At 48.2% G+C, this 27,249-nt stretch overlaps 1 protein-coding gene across 4 annotated transcripts in view; it reads right to left on the reverse strand.

Annotated features, from left to right (window-relative positions):
* The window catches only part of LOC138649236 (uncharacterized), a 36,108-nt gene extending 28,125 nt beyond the window's left edge, over window positions 1-7,983 (reverse strand). For 2 of the 4 annotated variants that reach the window (XM_069739453.1, XM_069739455.1), the window contains exon 1: window positions 5,249-5,541. The gene's annotated coding sequence lies outside the window, so the exon portion shown is untranslated. Of the gene's footprint in view, window positions 1-5,248; window positions 5,542-7,878 lie in introns of those variants that run through there. The other 2 variants (XM_069739454.1, XM_069739457.1) reach the window with 2 other exon arrangements.
* Window positions 7,984-27,249: the final 19,266 nt, after the last annotated feature.

Genomic DNA, 27,249 nt, shown 5'->3' on the forward strand with positions numbered 1-27,249 from the left:
CAAATTTTGGGGTCCAATTTCTCCTGTTACCCTCAGGAAAATACAAAACTGGGGGCTAAAAAAATAATTTTTGTGGGAAAAAAATTTTGTTTTATTTTTACGGCTCTGCATTATAAACTTCTGTGAAGCACTTGGTGGGTCAAAGTGCTCACCACACCTCTAGATAAGTTCCTTAGGGGGTCTACTTTCCAAAATGGTGTCATTTGTGGGGGGTTTCAATGTTTAGGCACATCAGTGGCTCTTCAAACGCAACATGGCGTCCCATCTCAATTCCTGTCAATTTTACTTTGAAGTCAAACGGCGCTCCTTCCCTTCCGAGCTCTCCCATCCGCCCAGTGGTTTACCCCCACATATGGGGTATCAGCGTACTCAGGACAAATTGTACAACAACTTTTGGGGTCCAATTTCTTCTCTTACCCTTGGGAAAATAAAAAATTGGGGGCGAAAAGATAATTTTTGTGAAAAAATATGATTTTTTATTTTTACGGTTCTACATTATAAACTTCTGTGAAGCACTTGGTGGGTCAAAGTGCTCACCACACCTCTAGATAAGTTCCTTAGGGGGTCTACTTTCCAAAATGGTGTCACTTGTGGGGGGTTTCAATGTTTAGGCACATCAGTGGCTCTTCAAACGCAACATGGCGTCCCATCTCAATTCCTGTCAATTTTGCATTGAAAAGTCAAATGGCGCTCCTTCCCTTCCGAGCTCTCCCATCCGCCCAAACAGTGGTTTACTCCCACATATGGGGTATCAGCGTACTCAGGACAAATTGTACAACAACTTTTGGGGTCCAATTTCTTCTCTTACCCTTGGGAAAATAAAAAATTGGGGGCGAAAAGAATTTTTGTGAAAAAATATGATTTTTTATTTTTACGGTTCTACATTATAAACTTCTGTGAAGCACTTGGTTGGTCAAAGTGCTCACCACACCTCTAGATAAGTTCCTTAGGGGGTCTACTTTCCAAAATGGTGTCACTTGTGGGGGGTTTCAATGTTTAGGCACATCAGTGGCTCTTCAAACGCAACATGGCGTCCCATCTCAATTCCTGTCAATTTTGCATTGAAAAGTCAAACGGCGCTCCTTCCCTTCCGAGCTCTCCCATCCGCCCAAACAGTGGTTTACCCCCACATATGGGGTATCAGCGTACTCAGGACAAATTGTACAACAACTTTTGGGGTCCAATTTCTTCTCTTACCCTTGGGAAAATAAAAAATTGGGGGCGAAAAGAATTTTTGTGAAAAAATATGATTTTTTATTTTTACGGTTCTACATTATAAACTTCTGTGAAGCACTTGGTTGGTCAAAGTGCTCACCACACCTCTAGATAAGTTCCTTAGGGGGTCTACTTTCCAAAATGGTGTCACTTGTGGGGGGTTTCAATGTTTAGGCACATCAGTGGCTCTTCAAACGCAACATGGCGTCCCATCTCAATTCCTGTCAATTTTGCATTGAAAAGTCAAACGGCGCTCCTTCCCTTCCGAGCTCTCCCATCCGCCCAAACAGTGGTTTACCCCCACATATGGGCTATCAGCGTACTCAGGACAAATTGTAAAACATCTTTTGGGGTCCAATTTCTTCTCTTACCCTTGGGAAAATAAAAAATTGGGGGCGAAAAGATAATTTTTGTGAAAAAATGATTTTTTATTTTTACGGTTCTACATTATAAACTTCTGTGAAGCACTTGGTGGGTCAAAGTGCTCACCACACCTCTAGATAAGTTCCTTAGGGGGTCTACTTTCCAAAATGGTGTCACTTGTGGGGGGTTTCAATGTTTAGCCACATCAGGGGCTCTCCAAACGAAACATGGCATCCCATCTCAATTCCAGTCAATTTTGCATTGAAAAGTCAAATGGCACTCCTTCGCTTCCGAGCTCTGCCATGCGCCCAAACAGTGGTTTACCCCCACATGTGGGGTATTGGCATACTCAGGACAAATTGTACAACAATGTTTGGGGTCCATTTTCTCCTGTTACCCTTGGTAAAATAAAACAAATTGGAGCGGAATTAAATTTTTTGTGAAAAAAAGTTAAATGTTCATTTTTATTTAAACATTCAAAAAATTCCTGTGAAGCACCAGAATGGTTAATAAACTTCTTGAATATGGTTTTGAGCACCTTGAGGGGTGTAGTTTTTAGAATGGTGTCACACTTGGGTATTTTCTATCATATAGACCCCTCAAAATGACTTCAAATGAGATGTGGTCCCTAAAATAAAATGGTGTTGTAGAAATGAGAAATTGCTGGTCAACTTTTAACCCTTATAACTCCCTAACAAAAAAAAATTTTGGTTCCAAAATTGTGCTGATGTAAAGTAGACATGTGGGAAATGTTACTTATTAAGTATTTTGTGTGACATATCTCTGTGATTTAATTGCATAAAAATTAAAAGTTGGAAAATTGCGAAATTTTCATAATTTTCGCCAAATTTCCGTTTTTTTCACAAATAAACGCAGGTACTATCAAAGAATTTTTACCATTGTCATGAAGTACAATATGTCACGAGAAAACAGTGTCAGAATCACCAGGATCCATTGAAGCGTTCCAGAGTTATAACCTCATAAAGGGACAGTGGTCAGAATTGTAAAAATTGGCCCGGTCATTAACGTGCAAACCACCCTTGGGGGTAAAGGGGTTAACACAACCCTAACCCCAACACAATACTAACCCGATCCCCAACACAAACCCAACCCTAACACAATCCTAACACAACACTAACCCCAACCTCAAAACAAACCCAACCTGAACACAACCTTAACACAACACTAACCCCAACCTCAACACAAACCCAACCCGAACACAACCTTAACACAACACTAACCCCAACCTCAACACAAACCCCACCCGAACACAACCTTAACACAACACTAACCCCAACCTCAACACAAACCCAATCCTAATACAACCTTAACACAACCCCAACCTCAACACAAACCCAATCCTAACACAACCTTAAGACAACCCCAACCTCAACACAAACCCAACCCAAACACAACCTTAACACAACCCTAACCCCAACCCGAATCCTAACCCTAAGCCCAACTGCAAAGAATGGAAAAATACAAAAAACATATTTTATAATTTTTATCTAACAAAGCGGTGACAAAGAGGGATTTAATTTACACATTTTTTATTTCGATTACTGTGATAGGGTCTATCACAGTGATCGCCATTTTTTTTTTCAGGAAGATGACGGCGGGTTGGTAGACGGATTAAGAGGGACCAGGGGATGGCAGAGGTACCGACGGTTATTGAGGGACATCACTTCTCTCTTCTCTGACATGCATATCATGTCAGAAGAGAGACAAATCATTGAAACAGCCAACACACATTTTTTTCTGATTGACGTTATTCAGTGAATAACGGCGATCACATGAACGAAAATCCAGCCCTGGTCATGTTCTCTGGGGTCTCAGTTGACCTGATGGCGAAGGACCAGTTTCTCCAGCTTTGCCCTGTGGAGGTGCGACAGTTCGTGCTGGACCAGGAGCCAAAGGAGGCCGCTAAAGCAGCACAGATTGCAGATGCCGATAAGGGCGACCATACGCCTGAGGTACGGAAGTCAGCCGCCACCAGCTGGAAAGGGGATAAGCCGACAACCACCCTCAGTGACCCTGCCAGACAGCTCTCCTGCCTGCATGTGGCTCCCACCTTTGCTAAACCTTTGACCGACCTGGTCACATCAGTCTAGTCGGAGAGGCAGAAGATGAAAATCACACCAAAGGCCGATACTGTGAATGTTATGACTAAAGGCCCCTTCACATTAAGCGACGCTGCAGCGATACCGACAACGATCCGGATCGCTGCAGCGTCGCTGTTTGGTCGCTGGAGAGCTGTCACACAGACCGCTCTCCAGCGACCAACAATGCCGGTAACCAGGGTAAACATCGGGTAACTAAGCGCAGGGCCGCGCTTAGTAACCCGATGTTTACCCTGGTTACCATCCTAAAAGTAAAAAAAACAAACACTACATACTTACCTAACGCTGTCTGTCCCCGGCGCTCTGCTTCTCTGCTCTCCTCCTGTACTGGCTGTGAGCACAGCGGCCGGAAAGCAGAGCGGTGACGTCACCGCTCTGCTTTCCGGCTGACCGACGCTCACAGCCAGTACAGGAGGAGAGCAGAGCACAGCGCCGGGGACAGACAGCGTTAGGTAAGTATGTAGTGTTTGTTTTTTTTACTTTTAGGATGGTAACTAGGGTAAACATCGGGTTACTAAGCGCGGCCCTGCGCTTAGTTACCCGATGTTTACCCTGGTTACCAGTGAAGACATCGCTGGTTCGGTGTCACACACGCCGATCCAGCGATGTCTGCAGGGAGTCCAGCGACGAAATAAAGTTCTGGACTTTCTTCAGCGACCAACGATCTCCCAGCAGGGGCCTGATCGTTGGTCGCTGTCACACATAACGATTTCCTTAACGATATCGTTGCTACGGCACAAAATGCAACGATATCGTTAACAATATCGTTATGTGTGAAGGTACCTTTAGCCATGTCACCCTGCGAGGTGATCATGCTGAGGATCCCTATATTGTCTATTATCTATTTATCTATAAGCTATCATCTATCTATTATCCATCTATCCATTATCTAATATTTATCTATTATTTATTTATCTATTATCTATCTAGTTCTCCATGTCATATCTATGTATCAATCTCTCTTTGAAGTAATGAATATGTGTAATGAGATTCCATAGAGAAATGAACAGAGCAATCATTTTTCCAAGTAATATGTAAAGATGTCAGAAACGTTTCAGAACATGGGGTGACATAAGATGGACCCTGCACGTACAATAAGTGCTGGGGGGCTTCGGTGTGATATGTGATGACATCTTTGTCATATCACGCATTATGTTCAGACGGGAGGTGATGGTGACACAGGAGTCTTCTCTGGTCATCTTCACAGTGGAAGTGACTTACAAACAATTTAGTAACATTATAAAAGGTCATACATGTGTTATATAACATCTGGCAAAGCAAAACCACCGACAGAACCTGAGTTACCGGATTGCACCCAAATCAGATGAAAATTAGTGTTGGAGAAAGTTAATAGAAGAGAAACAAAAAAGATGCGGAACACAAAAAAAAAAGTGTCCTCACACCTTGCATGTTGGGATGGTGCCTCTTGGTCCTATCGCTTCATCCTGTAGGGCACCATTTCACCCTGGTCCTGCACCCGCTGCCAGTGAGCTGCCTGGCACTGCCACCGTCACCCGCTATATTATGGCTTCACAATGGGGTATACTCACATAAGGATCGTCCACCAGCTTCTGAGGAACCTCCAGGTCACGTGTGGTCAGCTGCTGAGAATCGCGGAGACTGGCCCCATGCATTTCTTGTTCCCGCAGAGCTCCATACGATGTCTTTTTTTTAGGTGAAAAACGTATTAGCATCAGGTACATGGATCTCTTAATGGAGAACAATGGTCCCGGTAACGGGTACCGACCTGCAGGGGATGCTGGAGCCCTGAACAAGTAGTATATTATCAGGAAAAGGGCAGCCACAAAAAGAAGAAGTAACACGGCCATCATCTTCACTGAGTGTCTGAGCACCTGCAAAGTGAACGCTGCCCAACTGCAGCTTCCGCACTTAAACCCCAAGGATAAATGCTATGCACACGGAAGTGATGATCCTCCGCAGCAATCAATCATCACACGAAGGGATCAATCCACAAAAGCAGATAACGCCAAGGAATCTGCTCAAATAAAAGATAACTCTGACCAGAATCTACTCATATAGAAAAAGGAAAACCCTATACATCAAGCCAACATCCACAATTAATACCACTAATCAAAGGGTCAGTGTATAAGGGTGCAAGGATGTGTGGAAAAGGTTCAGTGCCACAATAACGAAAATCATATCAAGAAGAAAAGCACCAAAAAGAACCAGTACACTAAAAGTACAAAGCTTTATTGAAGTAACAGTAAAATACAAGATGTAAAGACATATGAAAAGTATCAGGGAAATGACAAAAAGCCAGGGTAAAAATGTGCCAAAGGATTTACCTGAAGGACCATGGTGCCACACGCCCCAACGCGCGTTTCGGCGCAGTGCCTTCTTCCGGGGACCTGGCATACATCATGACGAAATGTGACCCTTATATGTATGCAGGATGCTAATCTAGGCAGGTGTATGCAGAGGACGTGACGCTGCTCAATCAGCAGCGCATGCTCAGTCGTAAAGGTCAGAATCACCGAGGGCGTCAACGGATGGGAGAGTCCACGTCACTCGGCCACGTCCACAGGAGGAACACGTGAGCGGGACCAAGAACGCAAGCCCTCCCAGAGCCGAGACAAGACGACATCAGCAATGCCAAGCAACGGAGCGCCGGCGCGCATGCGCATAGAACAGAAAAGTACTGACAGTATTGAGCAAGGATAAGATGTTACAGGAAAATAATTGTGAATGGAATATTGCGTGCTAGAAGTACTGAAAATACAATAAGTAGACATAATATCTGATAGCAGTGATAGAAATATAAACAGGCAGTGAATGAGCACCACAAAATTATGAATAAAAAAGTGAACAGGGAAATAATATGAATAAGGGAAATAAGACAAATAAATTTGTTGTGGATCTCACGGTTCAGAGGGAGGATACCCTTATTATCCCCACCGCTCTCACCAATTTGTCATGAACCGGGGTTCTTTGGTTGCCCAGTTCTTTTCTGAAGGCGATTTATCTATATCTCATCGGTTTGGAACTTGCAGCTCTCTGGCGCCCCCCTTATCCTCAGGTCAGACACGTTACTGCACCTAGGATAATGTAACATCTCTGCTGGCATCACAGCATGGCCTCACATCTCTCACACAATCTTACCCACTGCTCCAGGCCATGATGTGCTTTCTCTTTAATGCCAGCTCCATGTTCTGTGTCTCTGCTCTGTGCATGCCTCATGGCTATGTGTATAGGGGGCCGGCGCCTGAACTCTCTGGTTCTTATAGGAATCAGGTGCACCTGTCCAATCAGTTCCTGACCAATTACCAAGAGGCCTCCTGTATATAGTGCAGCTCCACCCTGTGCTCTGGGCCTGTGCAATGTGTTTGCTCAGTTAGTGTTTTGCTTCTGAGTTTGCCAGGTCTAGCTCTGTGTTGCTCCCTCTCTGGAGGCTTTTCTCTGTGCATTTGCCTTTATCTTTGTCCGCCCTCCAGGAGGCAGAATATCCTGGTCCCTGTGTCTTTGTCCCTGTGTCTTTGTCCTTGTGTCTCGTTCCATTGCCTTGTCTGTACTTAGTCTTGTCTCGGTCTCCTTGTGTGTGCCTTCCTTCCCTGCTGTGTCTTTCCTTGTGTTCTCGGTCTGCTTGCACTCCGCACTCTTGCGGCTCTGCCTGCTCTGCATCTTGGTGGCTTAGCCGCTGCTCCGCACTTCTGCTGTTCTGCTCCGTCTTGCTCTGCTCCGCTCCCGTTGCTGCAGAAACCTCTTGCTGCAGTTCCCCTCTGCAATCCTTGCGGTTCCACTTTGCTTAGCTTCTGCAGTATCTCTTGCTGCAGCTTCTCTCCACATTCTTTGTGGCTCTGCTCAGCTTTTGTCGCTACGCTACCGCTTGCTGCTTTTCCATTCCTATCTGCAGTCTTTCACTCCTCTCCTGTGTGAACAGGTCCCTACCTGTTCCTCCAAACTATATATCCCTACCTGTTCCTTCATCTCACTCACAATTGGACTGCACTCGGGTGTCATCTGAGTGCAGCCTGACTCTAATATCTCATCAGCTAGTCCTGTGTTTCCTGCCGTCCTAGCCAGTCCTGTCTCCTGCCGTCCTAAGTCAGTCCTGTGTCTCCTGCCGTCCTAGCAAGCCCTGTGTTCTCTGCCGTGTCTCTGCCGGCCCTGTGTTCCAAACTACATATCTGTACCTGCACGTCCAGTGTGAACAGGCCCTTACCTGTTCCTTCATATACCACATCAACCAGTCCTGTGTTCTCTGCCGTGCCTCCCAATCCTGTGTTCCTGCCAGTCCTGCCGTTCCTGCCCTGCCTTCCAGTCCTGTGTTCCTGCTGTCCTAGCCACTCCTGTTTCCTGCCGTGTCTCTGCCAGCCCTGTGTTCTCTGCCAGCCCTGTCTCAGCTGTGCCAGCCTACTCGTCTGTGTTCCAGCCATGCTCTTCTGCCAGTCCTGCCTAATGCCCGCACCAATTCTGGTGTTCCTGTCTCCCAAGTGGGATCAGCAGCCACAGCCAGACACCACCCTGGAGTAGCACCTGCCAGCTGCCTGCTGCACAAGCCTGTCCTCACCATCAGAGGCTCCGTGAAAACCCAGGCAGCTGTCATAGTCACGCCCCTTCCAGGGTAGTCTGGTTTGTGGCACAGTGGGGCCACAAAACCCTCGAGCTCACGCCCACCAGTCAGGGCGTGAGCGTAACAGATAATTAGTCACTAGGCTGCCTTACTTTGTACTGGCTAATGGCTACACTGCAGCGAGGGCGATATAACTACTCCCACTCAGGTGGGAACAATAATTATCAAGGCCGCCGTCGCTACAAAGCCTCCCAAACGCACAGGACAAATCCGCTGCCACCAGCTCCGATTTCTTACTTAATAACGGGTCCAGAGCCCACCCAAATTAGTAGCGAAATTCACTTCAGAGGACGTGACAATACGTTATAGAGCAAGGAGAAAGAAAGCTAGTAATTTTATAAATTTTACTCCGAAAAGGTAGGCAGTTTTTACAGAAGTATAAAAAGGTATTATAAATGTAGACAAGTCATGTGTACAGTACAAATAAAATGGGATTAAAGTTGAAAAACACTTACATTTCGTTCATATCATCTCATGGCTGACCGTGTGCTGTGGGGGAGGGGCACACATCTAGATGCATCACACATCTGTCTCGCAGCTAGACCCGGGACAAAACTAGGGAACACTGTCTCACTCACTTATCTCCCAGCCTAAAACCCAGGCACTCCCCCTGTGGTGGCCTCACTCAGAGGCTGAATCCTCCCCTTTCATAGAGTTATGACAAACCATTTCTATACATAGCTCGCTGTATGAACCTCGTATAAGAACGACACAATGATCAGGATGTTCACCACGTCAGGGGGTTCTTTTAAGTATAAACACAACGTAGATACATGACCCGCTTACGGAGAAATCAACTCCTTGCAACTCGGTGGGTTTAGCTCCTAGCGATTTCAGTGAGCTATAGATCTTTCGGTGGACATCCGGAATATACATTGCTCAACAAAATAAAGGGAACACTTAAACAACAGAATATAACTCCAAGTAACTCAAACTTCTGTGAAATCAAACTGTCCACTTAGGACACAACACTGTTTGACAATCAATTTCACATGCTGTTGGAATAGACAACAGATAGAAATTTGGTAATTATCAAGAGACACACTCAATAAAGGAGTGGTTCTGCAGGTGGGGACCACAGACCACATCTCAGTGCCAATGCTTTCTGGCTGATGTTTTGGTCACTTTTGAATGTTGGTTGCGCTTTCAAACTCATGGTAGTGCAGCTCATCCAGGATGGCACATCAATGCGAGCTGTGGCAAGGTTTGCTGTGTCTGTCAGCGTAGTGTCCAGAGGCTGGAGGCGCTACCAGGAGACAGGCCAGAACACCAGGAGACGTGGAGGGGGCAGTAGGAGGGCAACAACCCAGCAGCAGGACCGCTACCTCAGCCTTTGTGCAAGGAGGAACAGGAGGAGTACTGCCAGAGCCCGGCAAAATGACCTCCAGCAGGCCACAAATGTGCATGTGTCTGCACAGTTAGAAACCGGCTCCATGAGGATGGTCTGAGTGCCCAAGGTCCACAGATGGGGCTGTGCTCACAGCCCAACACCGTGCAGTACGATTGGCATTTGCCACAGAACACCAGGATTGGCAAATTCGCCCTGGCGCCCTGTGCTCTTCACAGATGAAAGCAGGTTCACACTGAGCACATGTGACAGACGTGAGAGTCTGGAGACGACGTGGAGAGCGATCTGCTGCCTGCAACATCCTTCAGCATGACCGGTTTGGCAGTGGGTCAGTAATGGTGTGGGGTGGCATTCTTTGGAGGGCCGTACAGCCCTCCATGTGCTCGCCAGAGGTAGCCTGACTGCCATTAGGTACCGAGATGAGATCTTCAAACCCCTTGTGAGACCATATGCTGGTGCAGTTGGCCCTGGGTTCCTCCTAATGCAGGACAATGCCAGACCTCATGTGGCTGGAGTGTCAGCAGTTCCTGCAAAATGAAGGCACTGAAGCTATGGACTGGCCGCCCGTTCCCCAGACCTGAATCCGATTGAACACATCTGGAACATCATGTCTCGCACCATCCACCAACGTCATGTTGCACCACAGATTGCCCAGGAGTTGGCGGATGCTTTAGTCCAGGTCCGGGAGGATATCCCTCAGGAGACCATCCGCCCTCTCATCAGGAGCATGCCCAGGCGTTGTAGGGAGGTCATACAGGAACGTGGAGGCCACACACAATACTGAGCATCTTTTCCTTGTCATGACGCATTTCCACTGAAGTTGGATTAGCCTGTAATTTGATTTTCCACTTTGATTTTGACCATCATTCCAAATCCTGACCTCCATGGGATATTCATTTTGATTTGCATTGATAATTTTTATGTTTTATTGTTCTCAACACATATTCCACTATGTCATGAATAAAGATTTGCAAAGGAAATATTTCATTCAGTGATATCTAGGATATGGGATTTTAGTGTTCCCTTTATTATTTTGAGCAGCATATAATCCTTATCTCTCTAGCACTGATCGGTGACAGTATACATAACTTTAAAAGAACAAGAGTGCCATGCATTTTGGAAATGGCTGGACCAGTTTTAGCTAGTATCAGGGGTCCTCTCTCTCCTGTAGAGTGTAAGCTCTTAGGGTCAGTGTGGTCCTCTCCCTCCTGTAGAGTGTAAGCTCTTATGGTCAGTGGGGTCCTCTCTCTCCTGTAGAGTGTAAGCTCTTATGGTCAGTGGGGTCCTCTCTCTCCTGTAGAGTGTAAGCTCTTATGGTCAGTGGGGTCCTCTCTCTCCTGTAGAGTGTAAGCTCTTATGGTCAGTGGGGTCCTCTCTCTCCTGTAGAGTGTAAGCTCTTATGGTCAGTGGGGTCCTCTCTCTCCTGTAGAGTGTAAGCTCTTATGGTCAGCGGGGTCCTCTCTCTCCTGTAGAGTGTAAGCTCTTATGGTCAGCGGGGTCCTCTCTCTCCTGTAGAGTGTAAGCTCTTATGGTCAGTGTGGTCCTCTCCCTCCTGTAGAGTGTAAGCTCTTATGATCAGTGGGGTCCTCTCTCTCCTGTAGAGTGTAAGCTCTTATGGTCAGTGGGGTCCTCTCTCTCCTGTAGAGTGTAAGCTCTTATGGTCAGTGTGGTCCTCTCCCTCCTGTAGAGTGTAAGCTCTTATGATCAGTGGGGTCCTCTCTCTCCTGTAGAGTGTAAGCTCTTATGGTCAGTGGGGTCCTTTCTCCCCTGTAGAATGTAAGCTCTTATGGTCAGTGGGGTCCTCTCTCTCCTGTAGAGTGTAAGCTCTTATGGTCAGTGGGGTCCTCTCTCTCCTGTAGAGTGTAAGCTCTTATGGTCAGTGAGGTCCTCTCTCTCCTGTAGAGTGTAAGCTCTTATGGTCAGTGGGGTCCTCTCTCTCCTGTAGAGTGTAAGCTCTTATGGTCAGTGGGGTTCTCTCTCTCCTGTAGAGTGTAAGCTCTTATGGTCAGTGGTGATCTCTCCTGTAGAGTGTAAGCTCTTATGGTCAGTGGGGTCCTCTCTCTCCTGTAGAGTGTAAGCTCTTATGGTCAGTGGGGTCCTCTCTCTCCTGTAGAGTGTAAGCTCTTATGGTCAGTGGTGATCTCTTCTGTAGAATGTAAGCTCTTATGGTCAGTGGGGTCCTCTTCTATAGAGTGTAAGCTCTTATGGTCAGTGGGGTCCTCTCTCTCTCCTGTAGAGTGTAAGCTCTTATGGTCAGTGGGGTCCTCTCTCTCTCCTGTAGAGTGTAAGCTCTTATGGTCAGTGGGGTCCTCTCTCTCCTGTAGAGTGTAAGCTCTTATGGTCAGTGGAGATCTCTTCTGTAGAATGTAAGCTCTTATGGTCAGTGGGGTCCTCTTCTATAGAGTGTAAGCTCTTATGGTCAGTGGGGTCCTCTCTCTCCTGTAGAGTGTAAGCTCTTATGGTGAGTGGAGTCCTCTCTCTCCTGTAGAGTGTAAGCTCTTATGGTCAGTGGGGTCCTCTCTCCCTCCTGTAGAGTGTAAGCTCTTATGGTCAGTGGGGTCCTCTCTCTCCTGTAGAGTGTAAGCTCTTATGGTCAGTGGGTCCTCTCTCTCCTGTAGAGTGTAAGCTCTTATGGTCAGTGGGTCCTCTCTCTCCTGTAGAGTGTAAGCTCTTATGGTCAGTGGGGTCCTCTCTCTCCTGTAGAGTGTAAGCTCTTATGCTCAGTGGGATCCTCTCTCTCCTGTAGAGTGTAAGCTCTTATGGTCAGTGGGGTCCTCTCTCCCTCCTGTAGAGTGTAAGCTCTTATGGTCAGTGGGGTCCTCTCTCTCCTGTAGAGTGTAAGCTCTTATGGTCAGTGGGTCCTCTCTCTCCTGTAGAGTGTAAGCTCTTATGGTCAGTGGGGTCCTCTCTCTCCTGTAGAGTGTAAGCTCTTATGGTCAGTGGGGTCCTCTCTCTCCTGTAGAGTGTAAGCTCTTATGGTCAGTGGGGTCCTCTGTCTCCTGTAGAGTGTAAGCTCTTATGGTCAGTGGGGTCCTCTCTCTCCTGTAGAGTGTAAGCTCTTATGGTCAGTGGGGTCCTCTCTCTCCTGTAGAGTGTAAGCTCTTATGGTCAGTGGGGTCCTCTCTCTCCTGTAGAGTGTAAGCTCTTATGGTCAGTGGGGTCCTCTCTCTCCTGTAGAGTGTAAGCTCTTATGGTCAGTGGAGATCTCTTCTGTAGAATGTAAGCTCTTATGGTCAGTGGGGTCCTCTTCTATAGAGTGTAAGCTCTTATGGTCAGTGGGGTCCTCTCTCTCCTGTAGAGTGTAAGCTCTTATGGTCAGTGGGGTCCTCTCTCCTGTAGAGTGTAAGCTCTTATGGTCAGAGGGGTCCTCTCTCTCCTGTAGAGTGTAAGCTCTTATGGTGAGTGGAGTCCTCTCTCTCCTGTAGAGTGTAAGCTCTTATGGTCAGTGGGGTCCTCTCTCTCCTGTAGAGTGTAAGCTCTTATGGTCAGTGGAGATCTCTTCTGTAGAATGTAAGCTCTTATGGTCAGTGGGGTCCTCTTCTATAGAGTGTAAGCTCTTATGGTCAGTGGGGTCCTCTCTCTCCTGTAGAGTGTAAGCTCTTATGGTCAGTGGGTCCTCTCTCTCCTGTAGAGTGTAAGCTCTTATGGTCAGTGGGTCCTCTCTCTCCTGTAGAGTGTAAGCTCTTATGGTCAGTGGGGTCCTCTCTCTCCTGTAGAGTGTAAGCTCTTATGCTCAGTGGGATCCTCTCTCTCCTGTAGAGTGTAAGCTCTTATGGTCAGTGGGGTCCTCTCTCCCTCCTGTAGAGTGTAAGCTCTTATGGTCAGTGGGGTCCTCTCTCTCCTGTAGAGTGTAAGCTCTTATGGTCAGTGGGTCCTCTCTCTCCTGTAGAGTGTAAGCTCTTATGGTCAGTGGGTCCTCTCTCTCCTGTAGAGTGTAAGCTCTTATGGTCAGTGGGGTCCTCTCTCTCCTGTAGAGTGTAAGCTCTTATGGTCAGTGGGGTCCTCTGTCTCCTGTAGAGTGTAAGCTCTTATGGTCAGTGGGGTCCTCTCTCTCCTGTAGAGTGTAAGCTCTTATGGTCAGTGGGGTCCTCTCTCTCCTGTAGAGTGTAAGCTCTTATGGTCAGTGGGGTCCTCTCTCTCCTGTAGAGTGTAAGCTCTTATGGTCAGTGGGGTCCTCTCTCTCCTGTAGAGTGTAAGCTCTTATGGTCAGTGGGGTCCTCTCTCTCTCCTGTAGAGTGTAAGCTCTTATGGTCAGTGGGGTCCTCTCTCTCCTGTAGAGTGTAAGCTCTTATGGTCAGAGGTGTTGTGAATTCTGTGGCAGAGCTCCCTCCTGTGGTCACAAGTGGTACTTCGGCTGATTCTCTCTGGGAGCTTCCGTTTGTGGAGGAAACTGGTACTGCTGCTTCTGAGTTTCCTCCCTCAGGTGATCTGGTGAGGTCGTTAGGTGCTTCTCTACTTAACCCCACCTAATGCTTTGATCCATGCTTCCTGTCAATGTTCCAGTGTTGGACTTGTGTTTCTCTGGATCATTCCTGTGGCCTGCTGCTCTGCATAGCTAAGTGCTTCTTTGCTATTTGTTGCTATTTTTTCTGTCCAGCTTGTCTATTTGTTTTGCTGGAAGCTCTGGGACGCAAAGGGAGTACCTCCGTGCCGTTAGTTCGGTACGGAGGGTCTTTTTGCCCCCTTTGCGTGGTTTTCTTTAGGGTTTTGTGTAGACCGCAAAGTTATCTTTCCTATCCTCGTTCTGTCTAGAATATCGGGCCTCACTTTGCTGAATCTATTTCATCCCTACGTTTGTCTTTTCATCTTACTCACAGTCATTATATGTGGGGGGCTGCCTTTTCCTTTGGGGTATTTCTCTGAGGCAAGGTAGGCTTATTTTTCTATCTTCAGGCTAGTTAGTTTCTCAGGCTGTGCCGAGTTGCATAGGGAGCGTTAGGCGCAATCCACGGCTGCCTCTAGTTGTGTTTGGAGAGGATCAGGGATTGCGGTCTGCAGAGTTCCCACGTCTCAGAGCTCGTTCTGTTATTTTGGATTATTGTCAGATCACTGTGTGTGCTCTGACCTACATGTCCATTGTGATACTGAATTGCCTTTCATAACACAGAGGGGTCCTCTCTCTCCTGTAGAGTGTAAGCTCTTATATTGGCGTGCTCCTTTTGCGTTAATAAAGGGTAATACCACTGTCTATGTGCACAACGTATTGTGACCATTCTAATTCACTCCATGCTTCACCTTTTATCCAAAATCACAGACAGGGAACATTTTCAGCAGACCTTACTGTACATGTTTTATGAGAATTACAATAACCCTAGCTCTCCTCTCTACAGTGCTGCACAGCCCTACAGCTCCTCTTCATCTGTCTACCACCCTACTTGTCCTCTCCATAGTCCTACACCACCGTTCATCTCCTCATCACTGTCTATCACCTACCTGTCCTATGCACAGTGCTGCAGCATCCTACATCTCCTCATCTCTGTCTACCACCTACCCATCCTCTCCACAGTGCTGCACTACCCTACATCGCCTCATTTCTGTCTACCACCTACCCATCCTCTCCACAGTGCTGCACCACCCTACATCTGCTCATCTCTGTCTACCACCTACCTGTCCTCTCCACAGTGCTGCACTGCCCTACATCTCCTCATTTCCGTCTACCACTTACCCATCCTCTCCACAGTGCTGCACCGCCCTACATCTCCTCATCTGTCTACCACCTACCTGTCCTCTCCACAGTGCTGCATTGCCCTACATCTCCTCAAAGACCAACAAAGAAAGGGGCATAGGATGCCACGGGGATCACTCAAAAATACATAAAATAATTAATCTTTATTGACATACACAACAATGCAATGCTAAAACCACTAAAACCAAGAAAACCACACATAGATGCCCATAATAGGGATGCAAGCCCTTTCAAACTCCTCCTTTCCGTGGATTGATATACACCCAAGTCACCACACGCTAATCAAAAGATTTTACATTTATAGTGTTTGGTGTATTGAAATAGAGAAAAGCAATAATAACTAGATGGGTATTTCCTGAAGGAACTACAGATAGTGCTTTGGAATGGTGCACGGGCTGCCCCTGCAAGACTTTCACACTTGGGTGCCCCTCAGGCGCTGGTTTGGTGGGCGGTGTCACTCTTGGGCTGTTTTGGTGGGTGGGGTCACTCTGGGTCAGATTTGGTGGGCGGGGTCACTCTTGGGCTGATTTGGTGGGTGGGGTCACTCTGGGTCAGATTTGGTGGGCGGGGTCACTCTGGGTCAGATTTGGCGGGCGAGGTCACTCAGGGTCCGATTTGGTGGGCGGGGCCCCTCAGGGTCCGATTTGGTGGACGGGGCCCCTCAGGGTCCGATTTGGTGGACGGAGCCCCTCAGGGTCCGATTTGGTGGGCGGGGCCCCTCAGGGTCCGATTTGGGGGGCGGGGTCACTCTGGGTCCGATTTGGTGGGCGGGGTCACTCTGGGTCCGATTTGGTGGGCGGGGTCACTCTGGGTCCGATTTGGTGGGCGGGGTCACTCTGGGTCCGATTTGGTGGGCGGGGTCACTCTGGGTCCGATTTGGTGGGCGGGGTCACTCTGGGTCCGATTTGGTGGGCGGGGTCACTCTGGGTCCGATTTGGTGGGCGGGGTCACTCCGGGTCCGATTTGGTGGGCGGGGTCACTCCGGGTCCGATTTGGTGGGCGGGGCCACTCCGGGTCCGATTTGGTGGGCGGAGCCACTCCGGGTCCGATTTGGTGGGCGGGGCCCCTCCGGGTCCGATTTGGTGGGCGGGGTCACTCCGGGTCCGATTTGGTGGGCGGGGTCACTCCGGGTCCGATTTGGTGGGCGGGGTCACTCCGGGTCCGATTTGGTGGGCGGGGTCACTCCGGGTCCGATTTGGTGGGCGGGGTCACTCCGGGTCCGATTTGGTGGGCGGTGTCACTCCGGGTCCGAGTTGGTGGGCGGGGTCACTCCGGGTCCGATTTGGTGGGCGGGGTCTCTCTGGGTCCGATTTGGTGGGCGGGGTCACTCTGGGTCCGATTTGGTGGGCGGGGTCACTCTGTGTCCGATTTGGTGGGCGGGGTCACTCTGGGTCCGATTTGGTGGGCGGGGTCACTCTGGGTCCAATTTGGTGGGCGGGGTCACTCTGGGTCCGATGTGGTGGGCGGGGCCACTCTGGGTCAGATTTGGTGGGCGGGGCCACTCTGGGTCAGATTTGGTGGGCGGGGCCACTCTGGGTCAGATTTGGTGGGCGGGGCCACTCTGGGTCAGATTTGGTGGGCGGGGCCACTCTGGGTCAGATTTGGTGGGCGGGGTTACTCTGGGTCAGATTTGGTGGGCGGGGTCACTCTGGGTCCAATTTGGGGGGCGGGGCCACTCGGGGTCCGATTCGGGGGTCCGGGTCACTCGGGGTCCGATTCGGGGGCGGGGTCACTCAGGGTCCGATTTGGGGGGCGGGGGCGCACTTACTTTTTCACACACGGGACCTGGGTGCACTTACTTTTCACCCACGGGACCAGGGGTGCACTTACTTTTCACCCACGGGACCAGGGGTGCACTTACTTTTCACCCACGGGATCGGGGGTGCACTTACTTTTCACCCATAGGACCGGGGGTGCACTTACTTTTCACACACGGGACCGGGGGTGCACTTACTTTTCACCCACGCGGCCGGGGGTGCACTTACTTTTCACCCACGGGACCGGGGGTGCACTTACTTTTCACCCACGGGATCGGGGGTGCACTTACTTTTCACCCACGGGACCGGGTGTGCACTTACTTTTCACCCACGGGACCGGGGGTGCACTTACTTTTCACCCACGGGACCGGGGGTGCACTTACTTTTCACCCACGGGATCGGGGGTGCACTTACTTTTCACCCATGGTACGGGGGTGCACTTACTTTTCACCCACGAGTCCGGGGGTGCACTTACTTTTCACACACGGGATCGGGGTGCAATACTTTTCACCCACGGGAGCGGGGGTGCACTTACTTTTCACCCATGGGACTGGGGGTGCACTTACTTTTCACCCACGGGACAGGGGGTGCACTTACTTTTCACCCATGGGACTGGGGTGCACTTATTTTTCACACACCGGACCGGGGGTGCACTTACTTTTCACCCACGGGACCGGGGGTGCACTTACTTTTCACACCCGGGACCAGGGATGCACTTACTTTTCACACACGGGATCGGGGTGCACTTACTTTTCACCAACGGGACCGAGGGTGCCCTTATTTTTCACACACGGGACCGGGGGTGCACTTACTTTTCAACCACGGGACCGGGGGTGCACTTACTTTTCACACCCGGGACCAGGGATGCACTTACTTTTCACACACGGGACCGGGGTGCACTTACTTTTCACCCACGGGACCGAGGGTGCACTTACTTTTCACTTACGGGACCTGGGGTGCGCTTACTTTTCACACTCAGGACCGGGGGTGCACTTACTTTTCACACACGGGACTGGGGTGCACTTAATTTTCACCCACGGGATCGGGGTGCACTTACTTTTCACACACATGGGACCGGGGTGCACTTACTTTTCACACAAGGGACCGGGGGTGCACTTACTTTTCACACACATGGGACCGGGGTGCACTTACTTTTCACACCAGGAACAGGGGTGCACTTACTTTTCACACACGGGACCGGGGGTGCACTTACTTTTCACAGACGGGATCGGGGGTGCACTGGGCACCTCAGGGTCAGATTTGGTGTGCGGGTCACTTTAAGAGCTAATATTATCTGGCAAAACTGTGTCCTGGTGGGGTCATGTAGAGTTCGTACGCGTTGGCATAGTAACTGGGTCTGGCTTCGCATATCAATGAGCTGATCAGCCAGGTGGCAGTTGGCAGTTATTTTTTAAATTGCCTCAGTAATCAGCCATTATACCTTATGGCAAAATTTCCCTATTGAAATGCATTGGCAATGCATTCCAATGAGAGAAAAACAATTTTCAAACGTTAATTGCGCCAAAACTACAAATCCGATCGACACGAAAAATACTTAGCACACCTCTCATGGACGCTGGCTTCGAAATGACACCTCACTGGAGTCTGTGCGTGCAGCGGTTCGGGCCGCATTAATTGCGGAAAAAAGCCTAATAATAATAAGAAGAATAAGAAGTTGTCTACGGGGGAATAACAATATAGTGCTTTTTACAAAAGCACTATAACCAGCACCTTAAACCCACCAAATCAAAACAACTGTCAGCATACAGAATCAATTGTATGTACTGGTGTCTGATATGCCCCCTGGGGGGATCAAGAATGAACCATAGCCCATGGGCTCAACACCAAAAATGAGCGCATATAGGATCCATGATTAGACGCTCATCAGCATACTGTAAAGGTGCACACAGAAATGTATAGAAAAGATGCATAAAATAACCATGCTTATCAAGTGGGATGAAACTATTGCCTAAGGCTGAACCAGCAACATTAAGTAAAGACAAAGAGGAAAAAACAAATACCGTAATAATCACTCCCTGTAGGGTACAAGCAGCAGATACAACATCAAGACTGCAAGTGGGTTAACAACCCATACATCAGTGTGATACTACCTAAGATAGGCATAGCACCGGCTGGTCAGCCTCTGTGGCAGATGGACAAAGATCTGAGCTGGAGGGGTAGACAAAGGAGAAGGACAGAGCAAGAAGTATCCAGACGCGTGTCGCCAGTCAAGCTAGCTTCTTCAGGGGCCGTGGCTGCAATGCAGCAGTATACCATATAAGTTCCTGAATAATCAGAGTAGATGCGCGGCAGCCAAGGGATCGAGGCTGGTGTCCGAAAGGGACCATTGACAGCGTTCCCCGTGAGTGATATGTGGTCATCATGGTTCCCATGGGCGCACTCATACTGCGGCTGCGCTCCATATGCTGTGAGGCTGGCCGGCTCATTGAATATGTCTGCCCGGAAGTGACATTCAATAGCCATGGTAACCGGGGACGCTGAGCTCATGCGCTTGTGTAAATGAGTCTGTGAAGGCTGTGTACCCAGAGAGCTCTTACCACGGGAAACTGAATGTGATGTCTTATCGGCAGCTAGAACTAAGGACGTTGGGGCCAAGCCGAAAGGACATTGTGAAAGGTCGTAAGCAGGAAAAAATATACATACTAAAAGATGCTCCAGGTCCGTCAGATTTAGGCCATGTTCACACATTGCGGTTTTTACCGCGGAACCGCAGCGATTTTGTTGCTGCGGGTCCGCAGCAGTTTCCATAGCGTTTACAGTAACATGTAAACCCCATGGAAACCGCAAACCGCTGTGCACATGCTGCGGGAAAAACCGCGCGGGAACGCAGCGGTTTACAACCCGCAGCATATCACTTCTTTGTGCAGAATCGCAGCGATTCTGCACCCATAGAAATGCATTGATCCGCTTACTTCCCGCATGGGGTTGTGCCCACCATGCGGGAAGTAAGCGGATAATGTGCAGGTGGTACCCGGGGTGGAGGAGAGGAGACTCTCCTCCAGGCCCCGGGAACCATATTTGTGTAAAAAAAAAAAAAAAGAATTAAAATAAAAAATAATGCTATACTCACCTCTCAGCACTCAGGTTTGCTATGTGACCAGGACCTGCGGTGACGTCGTGGTCACATGACCGTGATGTCACGAAGGTCCTTCTCGCACAGCATCTTTGGAACCAGACCGCCGCCTGCAGCGCCGAGGAGATCGGGACGTCAGAGGGTGAGTATATCATGATTTTATTATTTTTAACATTACTATTGATGCTGCATATTGCTGCATATGCAGCATCAATAGTAGGGTTAAAATCCCGCAGCAGAACCCGCAGGACAAACCGCGATAAATCTGCAGGGATAACCGCAGCGGGTTTGCGCTGCAGATTTATCGAACCCGCAGGGACAGGACGCTATGTGTGAACATAGCCTTAAGGTACCTATATCAACAACCCGGCAATCTAGGGATTAGTCCTGAACTGGAGTAGTCCTGCCAATTATTAACCCCTTTCTGACATCGGACGTACTATCCCGTCCATGTGGGGTGGGCCCCTATGACCATGGACGGGATAGTACGTCCAGCGCGATCGGCGGCGCTCACGGGGGGAGCGCCGCCGATCGCGGCCGGGTGTCAGCTGCCTATCGCAGCTGACATCCGGCACTATGTGCCAGGAGCGGTCACGGACCGCCCCCGGCACATTAACCCCTGGCACACCGCGATCAAAGATGATCGCGATGTGCCGGCGGTACAGGGAAGCACCGCGCAGGGAGGGGGCTCCCTGCGGGCTTCCCTGAGCCCCCCGCAGCAACGCGATGTGATCGCGTTGCTGTGAGGGTCTTACCTCCCTCCCTCCCTGCTCGAGCCCCGGATCCAAGATGGCCGCGGATCCGGGTCCTGCAGGGAGGGAGGTGGCTTCACAGAAGCCTGCTCAGAGCAGGCACTGTGAAGGCTGCAGCGCTGCATGTCAGATCAGTGATCTGTCAGAGTGCTGTGCAAACTGTCAGATCACTGATCTGTGATGTCCCCCCTGGGACCAAGTAAAAAAGTAAAAAAAAAAATTTTCAAATGTGTAAAAAAAAATTAAAAAAAATATTCCAAAATAATGAAAAAAATATATATATTATTCCCATAAATACATTTCTTTATCTAAATAAAAAAAACAAAACAATAAAAGTACACATATTTAGTATCGCCGCGTCCGTAACGGCCCGACCTATAAAACTGGCCCACTAGTTAACCCCTTCAGTAAACACCGTAAGAAAAAAAAAAAAAAAACGAGGCAAAAAACAACGCTTTATTATCATACCGCCGAACAAAAAGTGGAATAACACGCGATCAAAAAGACAGATATAAATAACCATGGTACCGCTGAAAACGTCATCTTGTCCCGCAAAAAACGAGCCGCCATACAGCATCATCAGCAAAAAAATAAAAAAGTTATAGTCCTGAGAATAAAGCGATGCCAAAATAATTATTTTTTCTATAAAATAGTTTTTATCGTATAAAAGCGCCAAAACATAAAAAAATGATATAAATGAGGTGTCGCTGTAATCGTACTGACCCGAAGAATAAAACTGCTTTATCAATTTTACCAAACGCGGAACGGTATAAACGCCTCCCCCAAAAGAAATTCATGAATAGCTGGTTTTTGGTCATTCTGCCTCACAAAAATCGGAATAAAAAGCGATCAAAAAATGTCACGTGCCCGAAAATGTTACCAATAAAAACGTCAACTCGTCCCGCAAAAAACAAGACCTCACATGACTCTGTGGACCAAAATATAGAAAAATTATAGCTCTCAAAATGTGGTAACGCAAAAAATATTTTTTGCAATAAAAAGCGTCTTTCAGTGTGTGACGGCTGCCAATCATAAAAATCCGCTAAAAAACCGCTATAAAAGTAAATCAAACCCCCCTTCATCACCCCCTTAGTTAGGGAAAAATTAAAAAAATGTATTTATTTCCATTTTCCCATTAGGGCTAGGGTTAGAGTTAGGGCTAGGGTTAGGGCTAGGGTTAGGGCTAGGGTTAGGGCTAGGGTTAGGGTTAGGGCTAGGGTTAGGGCTAGGGTTAGGGCTAGGGTTAGGGTTAGGGCTAGGGTTAGGGCTAGGGTTAGGGATAGGGTTAGGGCTAGGGTTAGGGCTAGGGTTAGGGCTAGGGCTAGGGCTACAGTTTGGGTTGGGGCTAAAGTTACAGTTAGGGTTTAGATTACATTTACGGTTGGGAATAGGGTTGGGATTAGGGTTAGGGGTGTGTCAGGGTTAGAGGTGTGGTTAGGGTTACCGTTGGAATTAGGGTTAGGGGTGTGTTTGGATTAGGGTTTCAGTTATAATTGGGAGGTTTCCACTGTTTAGGCACATCAGGGGCTCTCCAAACGCGACATGGCGTCCGATCTCAATTCCAGCCAATTCTGCGTTGAAAAAGTAAAACAGTGCTTCTTCCCTTCCGAGCTCTCCCGTGTGCCCAAACAGGGGTTTACCCCAACATATGGGGTATCAGCGTACTCAGGACAAATAGGACAACAACTTTTGGGGTCCAATTTCTCCTGTTACCCTTGGGAAAATACAAAATTCGGGGCTAAAACATATTTTTTGTGGGAAAAAAAAGAGATTTTTTATTTTCACGGCTCTGCGTTATAAACTGTAGTGAAACACTTGGGGGTTCAAAATTCTCACAACACATCTAGATTAGTTCCCTGGGGGGTCTAGTTTCCAATATGGGGTCACTTGTGGGGGGTTTCTACTGTTTAGGTACATTAGGGGTTCTGCAAACGCAATGTGACGTCTGCAGACCATTCCATCTAAGTCTGCATTCCAAATGGCGCTCCTTCCCTTCCGAGCTCTGCCATGCGCTCAAACGGTGGTTTCCCCCAACATACGGGGTATCAGCGAACTCAGGACAAATTGGACAACAACTATTGGGGTCGAATTTCTCCTCTTACCCTCGGGAAAATACAAAACTGGGGGCTAAAAAATAATTTTGGGGGGAAAGATTTTTTTTTTTAATTTTCACGGCTCTGCGTTACAATCTGGAGTGAAACACTTGGGGGTTCAAAGCTATCACAACACATCTAGATGAGTTCCTTAGGGGGTCTAGTTTCCAAAATGGTGTCACTTGTGGGAGGTTTCTACTGTTTAGGTACATTAGGGGCTCTGCAAATGCAATGTGACACCTGCAGACCATTCCATCTAAGTCCTCATTCCAAATGGAGCTCCTTCCCTTCCGAGCCCTCCCATGCGCCCAAACAGTGGTTCCCCCCCACATATGGGGTATCAGCGCACTCAGGACAAATTAGACAACAAATTGTGGGGTCGAATTTCTCCTGTTACCCTCGGGAAAATACAAAACTGGGGGCTAAAAAATAATTTTTGTGGGAAAAAATTTTTGTTTTATTTTTACGGCTCTCCATTATAAACTTCTGTGAAGCCCTTGGTGGGTCAAAGCGCTCAGCACACATCTAGATAAGTTCCTAAGGGGATCTACTTTCCAAAATGGTGTCACTTGTGGGGGGTTTCTACTGTTTAGGTACATTAGGGGCTCTGCAAACGCAATGTGACACCTGCAGACCATTCCATCTAAGTCTGCATTCAAATGGCACTCCTTCCCTTCTGAGCCCTCCCATGTGCCCAAACAGTGGTTCCCCCCACATATGATGTATCATCGCACTCAGGACAAATTGGGCAACAAATTTTGGGGTCCAATTTCTCCTGTTACCCTCAGGAAAATACAACACTGGGGGCTAAAAAAATAATTTTTGTGGGAAAAAAATTTTGTTTTATTTTTACGGCTCTGCATTATAAACTTCTGTGAAGCACTTGGTGGGTCAAAGTGCTCACCACACCTCTAGATAAGTTCCTTAGGGGGGTCTACTTTCCAAAATGGTGTCATTTGTGGGGGGTTTCAATGTTTAGGCACATCAGTGGCTCTTCAAACGCAACATGGCGTTCTATCTCAATTCCTGTCAATTTTGCTTTGAAAAGTCAAACGGCGCTCCTTCCCTTCCGAGCTCTCCCATCCGCCCAAACAGTGGTTTACCCCCACATATGGGGTATCAGCGTACTCAGGACAAATTGTACAACAACTTTTGGGGTTCAATTTCTTCTCTTACCCTTGGGAAAATAAAAAATTGGGGGCGAAAAGATCATTTTTGTGAAAAAATATGATTTTTTATTTTTACGGTTCTACATTATAAACTTCTGTGAAGCACTTGGTGGGTCAAAGTGCTCACCACACCTCTAGATAAGTTCCTTAGGGGGTCTACTTTCCAAAATGGTGTCACTTGTGGGGGGTTTCAATGTTTAGGCACATCAGTGGCTCTTCAAACGCAACATGGCGTCCCATCTCAATTCCTGTCAATTTTGCATTGAAAAGTCAAACGGCGCTCCTTCCCTTCCGAGCTCTGCCATGCGCCCAAACAGTGGTTTACCCCCACATGTGGGGTATTGGCATACTCAGGACAAATTGTACAACAATGTTTGGGGTCCATTTTCTCCTGTTACCCTTGGTAAAATAAAACAAATTGGAGCTGAATTAAATTTTTTGTGAAAAAAAGTTAAATGTTCATTTTTATTTAAACATTCAAAAAATTCCTGTGAAGCACCAGAAGGGTTAATAAACTTCTTGAATATGGTTTTGAGCACCTTGAGGGGTGTAGTTTTTAGAATGGTGTCACACTTGGGTATTTTCTATCATATAGACCCCTCAAAATGACTTCAAATGAGATGTGGTCCCTAAAATAAAATGGTGTTGTAGAAATGAGAAATTGCTGGTCAACTTTTAACCCTTATAACTCCCTAACAAAAAAAAATTTTGGTTCCAAAATTGTGCTGATGTAAAGTAGACATGTGGGAAATGTTACTTATTAAGTATTTTGTGTGACATATCTCTGTGATTTAATTGCATAAAAATTAAAAGTTGGAAAATTGCGAAATTTTCATAATTTTCGCCAAATTTCCGTTTTTTTCACAAATAAACGCAGGTACTATCAAAGAATTTTTACCATTGTCATGAAGTACAATATGTCACGAGAAAACAATGTCAGAATCACCAGGATCCATTGAAGCGTTCCAGAGTTATAACCTCATAAAGGGACAGTGGTCAGAATTGTAAAAAATTGGCCCGGTCATTAACGTGCAAACCACCCTTGGGGGTAAAGGGGTTAAACAATGGCACAGACCATGGTCTCTGGCAAATAGAGCAAAGTTCATCTGCTGCCCCTATACTACGAAGGATGAGACCCTAAATAAAGAACGTTTCATCGCACGGGATTTACAAAGATGTTAGCACATGTCGCACCAATAAGGGGCACGACCCAAGGAATATTTTCCAAATGTCTAACAATAGATTGAGAAACAGGTACAGATAAGAACATTTGTGCATATTGATCGGTCATAGAGATGTGAGTGTGTTCAAAGGATTAACCCATGTACCCAATGCCAAAAACACACAATCATGGGTTCAGATGCAAAGAAAAAATACAATGATGATGGTCATGGATAGATGTCAGATAACAAAAAAAAAAAAGAAAAAAAAAAGGTACAACACCCAGGAAAATATAAGTATTAATCAAAACTAGATTTCAAGAGTTTTAACAAAGACACCTACCCGTCCTCTCCAGTGCTGCACTGCCCTACATCTCCTCCTCATCTCTGTCTACCACCTACCTGTCCTCTCCACGGTGCTGCACCGCCCTACATCTCAACTTCTCTGTCTACCACCTACCTGTCCTCTCCAGTGCTGCACTGCCCTACATCTCCTCCTCATCTCTGTCTACCACCTACCTGTCCTCTCCACAGTGCTGCACCGCCCTACATCTCCTCCTCATCTCTGTCTACCACCTACCTGTCCTCTCCAGTGCTGCACCACCCTACATCTCCTCCTCATCTCTGTCTACCACCTACCTGTCCTCTCCAGTGCTGCACTGCCCTACATCTCCTCCTCATCTCTGTCTATCACCTACCTGTCCTCTCCACAGTGCTGCACCGCCCTACATCTCCTCCTCATCTCTGTCTACCACCTACCTGTCCTCTCCAGTGCTGCACCGCCCTACATCTCCTCCTCATCTCTGTCTACCACCTACCTGTCCTCTCCAGTGCTGCACCACCCTACATCTCTTCCTCATCTGTCTACCACCTACCTGTCCTCTCCAGTGCTGCACTGCCCTACATCTCCTCCTCATCTCTGTCTACCACCTACCTGTCCTCTCCACAGTGCTGCACTGTCCTACATCTCCTCCTCATCTCTGTCTACCACCTACCCGTCCTCTCCACAGTGCTGCACCACCCTACATCTCCTCCTCATCTCTGTCTACGACCTACCTGTGCTCTCCACAGTGCTGCACCGCCCTACATCTCCTCCTCATCTCTGTCTACCACCTACCCGTCCTCTCCAGTGCGGCATCGCCCTACATATCCTCCTCATCTCTGTCTACCACCTACCTGTCCTCTCCAGTGCTGCACTGCCCTACATCTCCTCCTCATCTCTGTCTACCACCTACCTGTCCTCTCCACAGTGCTGCACCGCCCTACATCTCCTCCTCATCTCTGTCTACCACCTACCTGTCCTCTCCACAGTGCTGCACTTCCCTATATCTCCTCCTCATCTCTGTCTACCACCTACCTGTCCTCTCCAGTGCTGCACTGCCCTACATCTCCTCCTCATCTCTGTTTACCACCTACCCGTCCTCTCCACAGTGCTGCACCGCCCTACATCTCCTCCTCATCTGTCTACCACCTACCCGTCCTCTCCAGTGCTGCATCGCCCTACATCTCCTCCTCATCTCTGTCTACCACCTACCTGTTCTCTCCAGTGCTGCACTGCCCTACATCTCCTCATCTCTGTCTACCACCTACCCATCCTCTCCACAGTGCGGCACCGCCCTACATCTCCTCCTCATCTCTGTCTACCACCTACCCATCCTCTCCAGTGCTGCATCGCCCTACATCTCCTCCTCATCTCTGTCTACCACCTACCTGTCCTCTCCAGTGCTGCACTGCCCTACATCTCCTCCTCATCTCTGTCTACCACCTACCCATCCTCTCCACAGTGCTGCACCGCCCTACATCTCCTCCTCATCTCTGTCTACCACCTACCTGTCCTCTCCACAGTGCTGCACTGCCCTACATCTCCTCATCTGTCTACCACCTACCCGTCCTCTCCACAG

The sequence above is a fragment of the Ranitomeya imitator genome, chromosome 9 (genome assembly GCF_032444005.1).
Source record: "Ranitomeya imitator isolate aRanImi1 chromosome 9, aRanImi1.pri, whole genome shotgun sequence".
Classification (NCBI taxonomy): domain Eukaryota; kingdom Metazoa; phylum Chordata; class Amphibia; order Anura; family Dendrobatidae; genus Ranitomeya; species Ranitomeya imitator.